Here is a 13063-nt window from a genome sequence, read left to right on the forward strand (position 1 = left end):
ACGAGAACTGAAGTCAGAGGGTTGTACAGCTTGGAAACAGACCCTTTGGCCCATGTTGACCATTAAGCACAGATAGACTAATCCCATTTTATTCTCCCCACATTCCCAGTGAACCCCCCCCCCACCCCCAGATTCTACCACTCACCTACACACTAGGGGCGACTTACAGTGGTCAATTAACCTACCAACCTGCACGTCTTTGGGATATGGGAGGAAACCGTAGTACCCGGAGGAAACTCACGGGGTCACAAGGAGAACCTGCAAACTCCTCTCAGACAGCACCGTAGGTCAGGATTGAACCAGAATCACCGGAGCTCTGAGGTGGCAGCTGTGCCACTGTGTCATCCCATTGATGTGGTGTACGTCAGCCCATTGAACAGTTTGGAGCTTCTTCCTCCTCCTGTCACATTAAAAGAGTGTTTCATTACTATTCGTCCACTTTACCTTCCCCTTTACATATAGGAGATCGCATCAATAATAATGTCTGTTTTACAAGATGAGAACTCAGGTGTGCAGAAAGAATGATTTAGTAGACTCTCTCGAGGCAGTTGTTATAAAAAACAGGCTTGCCGCGGTCTTCTTTGCGATAAATATTAAGGTTGGCAGGTTCATTTTAGTTAAACCTGTCAACCTTGCAGGCAGTGCTTTGTATTCAAATACTATCAAACGGTGCTAAGGGTGGATTCATCGATCTCCCTCCCATCGTGCTAGGTTCCTGATGGGAGGCCTGGCAAGGGAGCAGTCTGAAAGGGAGGGGGCATCAGACAAGGATGCCTAGAAGCAGGCTACATGGCCCAGATCAACCTGCAAACTCCAAATATACAGGAGAGGACGTGGGCCCTTCTTCAGATACTCTTCCAAGGAAGCCACTTCCTGTAATAAGGAAGCGGGAGCATGTGTGGCCAGCCCCTCCTTGGGACTAGGGGCCTCATCCTAAGACAAGCTCCCTGCTCCTGCTGAGGCTCTCTGTGCATGACCTGGTGACAGGTTACAGAGTTGGTCAGGCAGAAGCGGAAGGCACGTTCCCAGTCTGGCTACCTGGCGGGAGGAGATGGGATGAATCTCCCGATACCCAGCGCCATGGAAAATAGCAAGTGAATTCTGATCTGTGATGTACAAGTGAGATGTTATGCAGAATACTGGGTCCCCAAGAATTTCATCCAATGTGTTCACCAGGAAAAGCAAGCTGGAAGGGGAGAAGGGGATTGTTAATGAAAAATTAACCCCCCCTCACCACCTCTCACACAATTTGTTTTATCATCTTCAACATCTGCTGCTTCCTCACCTCCCAAAAGAAACACACTGCTTTGGTGAATTGGTTTGGCTATTTCTTTTTTATTCCTGTTATTACTGCCAGAGAGAGTGCTTTACTTTAGTTAGCAACTGCCAGATGTTTTTCTTCTGCAGGCGAACACGACATCAGTTGAATGTCTCATCAAAGCAATGGCATCTCTGCCAGTGCAGTACTGAAGGAGTGCTGCACTGGAGTGTCAGCCTAGAGAGTTTTGAGCTCAAGTTTCTGAGGAAGACTTAGAACAGTACAGCACAGGAACAGGCCCTTTGGCCCACGATGTTGTGATGAACTAATTAAGCTAATGACACCTTATCCCTTCTGTCTGCACATGGTTCATATCCCTCCATTCTCTGCATAAACCAGCTATGGACTTAGCTTTCCTACTCAAATGCAAGAGTGCCACCATGGCTGACCTTGAAATGAAATTAATACCTTGTCAATTATCAATTGACAGTACAACCTACATATCTGCAGTATGTGCTGTGTAGGTCACCTAGGTCAAGTGTTGCAACAAGGGGATTTTAACTCACATCAGTACTCTTGGGTTACAATGGAGGAAACTGAGCACACCCTATTACTATTCATGAATCAAGTTGTGCTGCTTACAACCAAACAATTGCCCACTACTCACTGTTTCACTTGGCTTGTTCAGATTATACATAGTCCATAACACAGCAGATTTAATGGTATTGCAGATTAAACATGGTCTCTATGCAGCAGGTTCAAAGGGCTGAAAGGGTTTTCCTTGTTACGTGGATGTTTATCAAACACCCTGTTTCTATAACCAGGGCTGCAAATAATCTGCAGAATAGCAGTCCTTTCATTAAAGTTTTTTTTAGTGCTGGTCCATTAAAGCATGAGTGAATAATCCCAAACAGTAGAGAGATTCAGTTTTTGTTTGTGTTGAATTACTGAGGGTGGTCTTGTGTTATGGACCAGGACTCTCTGCTATTGGCACCCAGTGAACAGTAAGAATTGGCAGCTGCCTTAAGATCTGGATTCCTTGCAGGAACACAGTTCTGCAACACATTGCATCAGTTCCTTCCTTGAAATGCTCCTTGTTTCCATGTGAGAATGCATAGTGAGTATTAGCCTGTTCAGTCTCTGTTGCTAACCTAAATCCTGTGCCCTATTGATGCTCAGGTTGCCCCACCTTAATCCAGATGGAGGTGGGGAGTGGGAGTGGTGGCTCCTGTGGTGAGGCAAATTTGGTATCAAATATCTTTGCTGCGACTAAAACCTGGGACCATTTCTACTTGTGCCACTCGACTATTGACTGGATAAATATATGGGGCTAATGCTAGAGCCTTTTACCAGTTTTGAAGATGGTAGAAAATACATCTAACACCAAACCAAAAAAGAAACCACCTTTTCTTGAATATAAAAATAAATTGCACGACAGGATTGTCCAATAAACTTACTGGCAAGGCAGATTACTTTGCATTGTAAAACCTATTAAGTAAACCAAGTTTCTGAAAATCTACTCCTTGCAAATTCATTTGACATATTTGTTTTCCACAAGTAGGACATATTGGGTCATGGCTATAATCCCATTGAATGGTGGAAAACACCTGGGAGGCTAAATAGCGCATTATTATTCTTATATACCTATTCTTCAAATTACTGTTGCTTCACTTAATGGAAAGAGTTCTTTCTTACAGTTGAGTAAGTACATAGCATGTTCCTTATTGGCCTCCCATTGATGTCACACCAGGAACTATGAACGTTCCTTAAAAAAAACAGTTGTAGGAAGTTGATGTGATATGATAATGCTATTGTAGGAAGTCCTAAAACCTTAATTTCTTTACTTGCACCTAGTTAGTTATTGATTTTTTTTTAGCTTGTATATACCCATCCAATGGCAACATAACTACACGTTCTTCAGAAATGGTTGCATGTTTCTTGTGTGTGATTATTTTGTATTTTTAGACTTGCCTTGAATGAAGTTACCTTCTTGCAGTTCCTAAATCAATGTACAGATACACTTGTAAAACCAAGCAGAATTAAAGTGGATTTAACCAAACTTGCTGTCTTGGTGTCTTTGCTACTTTCTGTGGTTAGTACTTTTGGTCTATAGTCTTTTGAATGGGGTCAGTAGATTATTCAGGCTTTACCTGAAGTAAATGCAAATTACCAGATCAGTACAAGACATGTGAACCTAATGAATCTAACTTCCCAACTTCCACACCAGCTATCCACATTAGATCTTCGTGACTGCTAATTCAGTGCTAAATCATATGTAGTTATGAGATTGCTGTATGCTACAGAGTTGCCCCAATTCTACTTTAAGGTTATTACAGCAATGAAAGAGCAGGGTATTCACCTGCATATGTCAGTGTGTCTCAGTTGATAGCACTCCTCCTTTTGATTCAGATGACTCCAAAATGAAAATAAAAACAAACTGCAGATGCTGGAAATCTGAAATAAAAACAGAAAATGCTGGAAACACTTAGCAGATCAGACAGCATCTGTGGACAGAGGATCTATTCAAGATGAAATCTCTTCATCAGAACTGAGAAAGAGAGAAAGCAGTCTGAGTGGCAGAGAAGGTTAATGCCTTATTCAAAATACATTCCAGACTGATTGTACGCCCAAGTGCTAGAATAGTATTGAATCAATAATCACTTGCATCTGAGCTGAGAGTACTGTCATCCACACAAGGCCAACACTTTGCTATAAAACATATTTGTAATCATTTTTCAAACAGCATCTCACACCTACTGCATCTTAACTGATTAAAATAATAGCAAGATGAGTAGAATTAGATATTCAAAACTATAATTTGAATGGACACAGTTTTCAGTTCTTGTGCATGGAAGTTCTGCAAAGGCACACTTGGTTCATGTCAGTCTTGGTCCTGGGTTGTTATTTTGTTGGGTCCGCATGTAAATAAGTTTTGCATTAGGTGATAAGAATTTGAATCCCAGTACACAGTGGGCAGCACAGTCCTGCATTGCATATCAGATGGCAGCAAAGCATTGAGCTCTTTGTTTATTTGGTTGGCATAAGATACAGTGAAGGTACATTTGTAAAGTGTAAATCCATAGAGAAAAGGCTGAGCAAAAATATCTAATTGGCCAATAGATCAACTCTTCTGAACAGAATCCAGAGAGAAATGGAAGCAAGAACCCTTTCAAATAATTAATATACGCAATGCTGAGACTGCGTTCTATCATTTGAAGACAAATATCAAGCAAAATTATTACGACTCTACACGAAACAAACAGCACTGAAATAGGCCTTTTGGACTAATTAATCCATCCTGATATTTATTCACAAATGATAAGCCTTCCTGGCATCCTCAAATGTATCAGCTCGATCCTCAATTCCTTTTCCCCTAAATAGTTAGCTGTACATTATATACATTAGACTATTTTCCTCAACTATTCTCTGGGGTAGCAGGTCACCCATTTTTACCACTCTCTGGGTAATGAAGGTTCCTCTGAATTCCCTGTAGGATCTCTTGTATACCAAGTAAAAACAGAAAATGATGGAAATACTCAGCAAGTCAGGCTGCATCTATGGAGGATAAACAAGAGTTAATGTTTCAGGTCAAAGACTTTTCATCAGAACTGGGAGGGAGACAGAAGAAGTTTGTAAAGCTATAGAAAGGGTGGAGGAGGGTGGTGTCTCTGCAGGTTGAGTTGGTAGTAAGGAAGGCAAATGCAATGTTAGCATTCATTTCAAGAGGACTGGAATATAAAAGCAAGGATGTAATGCTGAGGCTTTATCAGGTGTTGGTCAGACCACATTTGGTGAGCAGTTGTGGGCCCCATATCTAAGGAAGGATGTGCTGGCATTGGAGAGGGTCCAGAGGTTTACAAGAATTATCCCAGGAATGAAAAGGTTAACATATGAGGAGCGTTTGATGTGTCTGGGTCTGTACTCACTGGAGTTTAGAAGGATGAGGGGGGGGGGGATCTCATTGAAACCTAATGAATATTGAAAGGCCTCGATAGAGTGGACGTGGAGAGGATGTTTCCAGTAGTGGGAGAGTCTAGGGCCAGAGGCCAAAGCCTCAGAATAGAAGGATGTCCCTTTAGAACAGAGATGAGGAGGAATTTCCTTAGCCAGAGGGTGGTGCATCTGTGGAAATCATTGCCACAGATGGTTGTGGAGGTCAAGTCATTGGGTATATTTAAAGTGGAGGGTGACAGGTTCTTGATTAGTAAGGGCGTCAAAGGTTACAGGTAGAAGGCAGGAGAATGGGGTTGAGAGGGTAAAATCAACACATTCATTCACATATGCCACCTGAGAAAAACAAAATCTAAATTCGAGCATCAGAGTCTACTTTATCACAAAAGATATCTTATTTAGATGCACTTGGCATATAAAGTCCCACAGCAACAGTTAGAAAAATTATCAGAACTTGCACATGAATTCTGAAACTAATGTTCAAGTTCTTTGAGGACATAAATATGATGCCCAAGTTCTTGCTTCCTGAAAGAATGAAAAGCACCATGAAATACACCAGGGTGCATTGAAAAGTGGTGGACAGATACATTTTCCTAAGTCAACACAGTCACTTAAAATATATGAATCAATGGCCTAAAACACCTGTTTGTCATGCACAAATCACAGTTAAAAGCAATGTAGCCTGGGTTATATTGACCTACCATAAAAAAATGCAATGCTCACCTTGTGATACGTCTCATGTAACAATGCACAGAATAAAATCTGTCAAACAGATCCTGAAAAACTGGATCATGCTTTGAAAGGCCAATTGGGAATTTGAATTGCAAATACTGAGGGTTCACAATGCAACAAGAAAGACACAGGGCATACTGTGTCAGCTAGCATCTTCTGAGCACCAGATCATTCTGCATTTACCCCTGAATGGAACTGTTGTGTTGTTGCATTGTGATTTTTGGTTTAGATTAGGCAAAACAAAACTACATGTGTCATCCCACAGCTGCACAGTAATCCTAGGGATCAGACAGATACCACTGGGCATCTTTAATTCAAGAACTGTATAATTGGAATGGTCATACCAACTCTTTGCTGCTATGTTGGCTGTGATCTTTGGGAAACACCTGATAATAGGCTCACATCACTATTTTGATCTATTCATTATCAACATTTCTGACCTCTTGACCTATGAATAAACTCAGGATCACTGGCAAGGTGTACTTATGAAGAGTTGTGCTGAGAATTTGTACATGCTCATTTACAAACAGTGCTAATATTTTTAGTCTAAAAAGAAATACATTGTGCTGATCAAGATGAATAATGCAAGCACTGGGAAATGAAATGCAATGCAGGCACCTTTTTCTCATTCTCCCTATGTAAGTGCTGAAGGTTGGCTGAAATTTACTGCCCAACGTGCTGAAAGTTAAGAGTCAGCCACATTGAATAGAGTCAAACATAGAACAGACACACTTTCTAATTTCATGGTCACGTTCACTGAGCCCAGCGTTCTACTTCACAAATGATTCTCTGAAACTGAATTTAAATTGTAAAAGTGCTACGGTAGGACCTGAAATGAGTTTTTTTGCATGTTGGTCCATGCCCCTGCATTTCTAGATGATTAACACAACCATTACATTATTGCACTTCTCTCAGCATCAAGAACAAAGATTGTAATGACAGAGGGATAGCATACTGCACTACATGAGTAGTTAAGTACACACCGCTCTTATGTTGCACAGATGCTGTGAGGAGCTGCCGGCTAGTTAGACAATGGCAACACATGGGAAGTGCAGGAAAAACTGGAAGGGGAGTCTGCTGTAAGGTGCCATCTACTGACCACTCACTTACAATGTGGCTGAGATAAGCTCGGATGTTGCCTTGTGGGGATTTAAATAGAGCTTTTAAATTAGAAGTGCAGAAGGACCAAGAGAGAGCTTTTAAGTTAGAGGTGTAGGAGGATGAAGAGGCAAGGTAGGTCAGCAGGGACAGTGGTGATGTGTGAATGGGATACAGTACAGCATCAGTTAATAGCTGCAGACTTTTGGATGAGCTGATTATTTGCAAAATATTGGAAATAGTCAAGTCCAGAACTGGCAACAATTTATAGGATTTATTGAAGTTAGGAGAGGGGAAGGTCGATTGCGAGGATAGGGGCAAGAGTGATTTTTTTTAGCAGAGTGTGAACAGAAGGGAGGGGCATGATCTGAGGAAAAGGAATCATTTGTAATGTTCATCCTGTAAAGGAAGAGGGCAGGAGCTGATCCTGAAGTTCTTTGTGAAATACATGGGAGAATGGGAAAGGCGTAACAGGAATGCTAGTTTAATAGGGAGAGTAGGCTAAGAAAATGGAAGTTCAACTGAGTAAAAAAAATAAAGATCGAAATGCTGCAAATGCTGGAAACATGCAGCATGACACTTTTCATAGATGCTGCCTAACCCGCTGAGTGTTTCTAGCATTTTCTGTTTTATTTCGAAGATAAATATAAGGAAGCTTGTTTTCACACAAAGCCTTATTGATCCTTGAAAATAATTCTAGGACCATTAAATACACCAAGGTATTCATGAGTGAAATGTGGATACCACTTAAGGCTGCTGGCAATGACCATTCCATGGATATATAACTTCCATGTAAGTTTCAAAACAAGCTGAAACATACAAGCATTCTGGATCTGGCCCCAGACACATACTCTGGGTCCCTGTTCCAACCACACATTCTAAACCCTAGAACGGCATGAATATTGAATTCTTCCACTTTAAGTAATTTCCCCCTTCCCCTCAACCATGCTTCTTTTTTTCCTTTTCCTAGTCTCTCTCTCTTTTTCCTAGCTCCCTTTTTTTCTCTCCTTACCTTTGACCCATCCCCCGGTGGATCTGCTCTCCCCTCCTCCCCCGCACCTGCCTATCACTATCTCTTACCTGCATCTACCTATCACCACCCTGTGCCCACCCCGCCTCCCCTCTTCTGTCCACCTATCACTGCTCTGCTTTTTCCCCCTATATACTGGGCTTCTCCTTTTCTTATCTTCAGTCTTGAAGAAGGGTCCTGACCCAAAATGTTGACTGCCTGCTTTTCTCCATGGATGCTGCCTGGCCTGCTGAGTCCCTCCAGCATCATCGTGTTTTTCATCTAGATTCCAGCATCTACAGTCCTTTGTTGCTCTTCTAAACCTTAGCTCCAGCCACACATCGGCCCACAGTATGGACTGACCTCGTGAGTATAGGTACATATTCCTGTTCTTTTAGTGACACCAGAATAAATCTGAAGTGATGCCTGGGACCGACTCTGTGAGAACACAGATTCGTAGATAGTCAGCGGATAATGAGGAAATAGTGTAACAATTAGTGCCTATAGTGGGAGGACTATTGGGTCAATCAGGAGAGTGAATTATGATGGTCTCAATGGTCTTCCTCTAATGGACTCATGATGTTGTTCCAGGACACAAGAAGATAGGAGCAGGAATAGGTCACTGCAGCTCCCCTGCCATTCAATATCTGATCTATGCTGGCCTCAACTCTTTCCTCTGTACCAGTTCCCCATAACCCTCAGTTCCTCGATCTTTCAAACATTTGTCACGCTTATGGTAGAACAAACAGATTGTTCATATAAGAACATACCTGTGATGGAACAAACAGATTGTTCATACAAGAAGGCATGACTTTGGACTGTAATTCAACAAGGATGTCAGAGGTAAGTTTTTTACTCAGAGAGTGGTGATTGTGTGGAATGGGCTGCTGGCAACGGTGGTGGAAGCGGACATGATAGGGCCTTTTAAGAGACTTTTGGATAGGTACATGGAGCTGAGAAAAATAGAGGGCTATGGGTAAGCCTAGTAATTTCTAAGGTAGGGACATGTTTGGCGCAGCTTTGTGGGCTGAAGGGCCTGAATTGTGCTGTAGGTTTTCTATGTTTCTATGTTTCTAAGAAACTTACTTTGTAGTCATGCTGTTTCACCATTAACTCAAGAATGTCAGACAGTGTCATGGGGCACCCTTACTGGTGTGGAAGTTGCTGGACCAATAATCCAGAGGCCTGGATTAAGGCTCAAATGATTTAACTTCAGGTCCTACACTTGCACTATCGGAATTCAAATTCAGTTAGTTAAATAATCTGAATTAAAACGCCAAGAATAATAATGGTGACCATGGTTTGTTGAATCCCTTCCAGTTCACTAATACCTTTTAAGGAAGGAAATCTGCTGACTTTATGCTGCTTGGACTATGTGATTTAGGACCCATAGAATTCCAGTTGACCCTTAACTATGGAATATTATAGTCTATAACAAAACATAATAAGAATTAAAAACTGGTCAATGACCCATTATCAAATTAAGCTCCAGATTCATACAGGACAAAGACAGACTCAGCCCATGGAACATTGCAAAATCCTCTTCTTGAGCCTTTTGGGTTTATACCTAAATTGCATGAGCTATCCAACAAATTAACAAATATACTCATAGGATCATATCTATCAACCATCGCCTCAGATTCTTCCATCAATGAATGTGCTAACAAGAGAATCTTATTGGAATTGGTTTATTATTCTCACATGTACCGAGATACAGTGAAAAATGTGTCTTGCATACCATTCGTACAGGTCAATTCATTACACAGTGCACTGAGGTAGTACTGGGTAAAAACAATAACAGAATACAGAGTAAAGTGTCACAGCTACAGGCAAGTGCAGTGCAGGTAGACAATAGGTGCAAGGTCATAACGAGGTAGATTGTGAAGTCAAGAGTCCATTTTATTATACTAGGGAACTGTTCAATAGTCTTATAACAGCAGGATAGAAACTGTCCTTGAGCCTGGTGGTACGTGTTTTCAGGCTTTTGTATCTTCTGCCCAATGGAAGAGGGGAGAAGAAAGAATGTCCAGGGTGGGTGGGGTCTTTGATTATGCTGGCTGCTTTACCAAGGCAGTGAGAAATAGAGTCCATGGAGGGGAGGCTGGTTTCCGTGATATGCTGAGCTGTGTCCACAACTCTGCAGTTTCTTGCGGTCACAGGCAGAACAATTGCCATACCAAGCTGTGATGCATCCAGATAGGATGCTTTCTATGGTGCATCGATAAAAATTGGTGTCAAAGGGGACATGCTAAATTTCTTTAGCCTCCTGAGGAAGTAGAGGCATTGGTGAGCTTTCTTGGCCGTGGCATCTATGTGGTTGGACCAGGTCAGGCTATTGGTGATGTTCACTCCTAGAAACTTGAAGCTCTCAACCCTCTCGACCTCAACAAGGTAAATACCCTTCACTTGTCGGAATGAGTACAGTTCAACAGCACTCAAGAGATTTAACATCCAGACCACACAGCCTGGTTAATTAACATTCAATCCATCACGGTGAATATTTACACTTTCCAACAGTATCTATCATCTACATAAATCACCAAAACTTCTCCACCTAAAAACAACAAATACAGCAAGACAATGGGAGTGCCACCACTTTCAGCTTCTTCTCCACCACACACAATCCTGACTTGGAAATCTCCAATGGCTCAAACTTATGGAACTCCCTACCTGATGGCACTGTGGAAGTACCTTCACCAAAAGGAGTACAGCAATTCAGGAAGGTCCCTTCACACCATCTCTCTACAGGAAATCAGGGATGGGCATTAAATGCTGGCTTTTATATCTCCTGAGAAGTGACATTTACATCCCCTGAGAGAATTAAAACAAAAGTGTGCAGGCAATGTAGTTAAAGCCACATCTTGTGCTATATAAGGGTCTGATACTCAGCAAACCATTGGCCAAGTAGTGGTAGGTTGATTGAAAGGCTTGAAAGAAACATTGCTAAAGTATTGTTTTTTTTTCCATTACAAGTTGTCCTCAAAGGTCACATATTCTCTCAACTACAGTGGCATGCAAAAGTTTGGGCACCCCTGGTCAAAATTTCTGTTACTGTGAATAGATAAGCAAGTAAAAGATGACCTGATTTCCAAAAGGCATAAAGTTAAAGATGACACATTTCTTTAATATTTTAAGCAAGATTACTTTTTTATTTCCATCTTTTACAGTTTCAAAATAACAAGAAAGGAAAAGGGCCCGAAGCAAAAGTTTGGGCACCCTGCATGGTCAGTACTTAGTAACACCCCATTTGGCAAGTATCACAGCTTGTAAATGCTTTCTGTAGACATCTAAGAGTCTTGCAATTCTTGTTTGTGGGAATTTTTGCCCATTCTTCCTTGTAAAAGGCTTCTAGTTCTGTGAGATTCTTGGGCTGTCTTGCATGCACTGCTCTTTTGAGGTCTATCCACAGATTTTTGATGATGTTTAGGTCAGGGGGCTGTGAGGGCCATGGCAAAACCTTCAGCTTGTCCCTCTTGAGGTAGTCCATTGTGGATTTTGAGGTGTGTTTAGGATCGTTATCCTGTTGTAGAAGCCATCCTCTTTTCACCTTCAGCTTTTTTACAGACGGTGTGATGTTTGCTTCCAGAATTTGCTGGTATTTAATTGAATTCATTCTTCCCTCTACAAGTGAAATGTTCCCTGTGCCACTGGCTGCAACACAAGCCCAAAGCATGATCGATCCACCCCCGTGCTTAACAGTTGGAGAGGTGTTCGTTTCATGAAATTCTGCACCCTTTTTTCTCCAAACATACCTTTGCTCATTGCAGCCAAAAAAGCTCTATTTTAACTTCATCAGTCCATAGGACTTGTTTCCAAAATGCATCAGCCTTGTTTGGATGTTCCTTTGCAAACATCTGACGCTGAATTTTCTGGTGAGGACGCAGGAAAGTTTGGAGTGAACATTTCACTGGTAGAGGGAAGAATGAATTCAATTAAATTCTGGAAGCAAACATCACACCGTCCATAAAAAAGCTGAAGATGAAAAGAGGATGGCTTCTACAACAGGATAACGATCGCAAATGCATCTCATAATCCACAATGGACTACCTCAAGAGGCACAAGCTGAAGGTTTTGCCATGGCCCTCACAGTCCCCCGACCTAAACATCATCGAAAGTCTGTGGATAGACCTCAAAAGAGCAGTGCATGCAAGACGGCCCAAGAATCTCACAGAACTAGAAGCCTTTTGCAAGGAAGAATGGGTGAAAATCCCCCAAACAAGAATTGAAAGACTCTTAGCTGGCTACAGAAAGCGTTTACTAGCTGTGATACTTGCCAAAGGGGGTGTTACTGACCATGCAGGGTGCCCAAACTTTTGCTTCAGGACTTTTTCCTTTTTTGTTATTTTGAAACTGTAGAAGATGGAAATAAAAAAGTAATCTTGCTTAAAATATTAAAGAAATGTGTCATCTTTAACTTTATGCCTTTTGGAAATCAGGTCATCTTTTACTCGCTTAGCTATTCACAGTAACAGAAATTTTGACCAGGGGTGCGCAAACTTTTGCATGCCACTGTAACTTAAAACATTAAGAGAAATTTATCTCATAGAGAAAGATATTTTTTCAACTTCAAATGATGTAAGTGCAAAAATAACACTGAAGTAATAAAAATAGGAGTGAAACTAGGTAATATCCTAATTTAGGCTTCTTCTAATCTTTCTCAGGAACCTTCTATTCCATTGGATTTCAATATACCTTAATCTAAACATCTAGGAAAGGATAAAGGGCCAGAATATCCGCACTGAATATGGAAAATCAAAGAGGATGAAAGTTACAGTGTAATGTATCCATTCAGATAAGTATGCTTATAGTCAAGGCCAATCAATCATTCTATCTTAAGTTCCTCCTCATCAATCCCTCTATTTCCTTAAGGCATGGATTCATGATCATATGAAGGTTCATAAGTGCCAGGAATCCTGAATGTTCTGTGCAAATTATTTGAATATTTTCAGGCATTTAAAGATAAATAAATGGCAGTAAAATGCTTTGGGATGTGCTAAGTTGGGAACGGCACCATG

This window comes from Pristis pectinata, chromosome 1, assembly GCF_009764475.1.
Source record: "Pristis pectinata isolate sPriPec2 chromosome 1, sPriPec2.1.pri, whole genome shotgun sequence".
Taxonomy (NCBI): Eukaryota; Metazoa; Chordata; class Chondrichthyes; order Rhinopristiformes; family Pristidae; genus Pristis; species Pristis pectinata.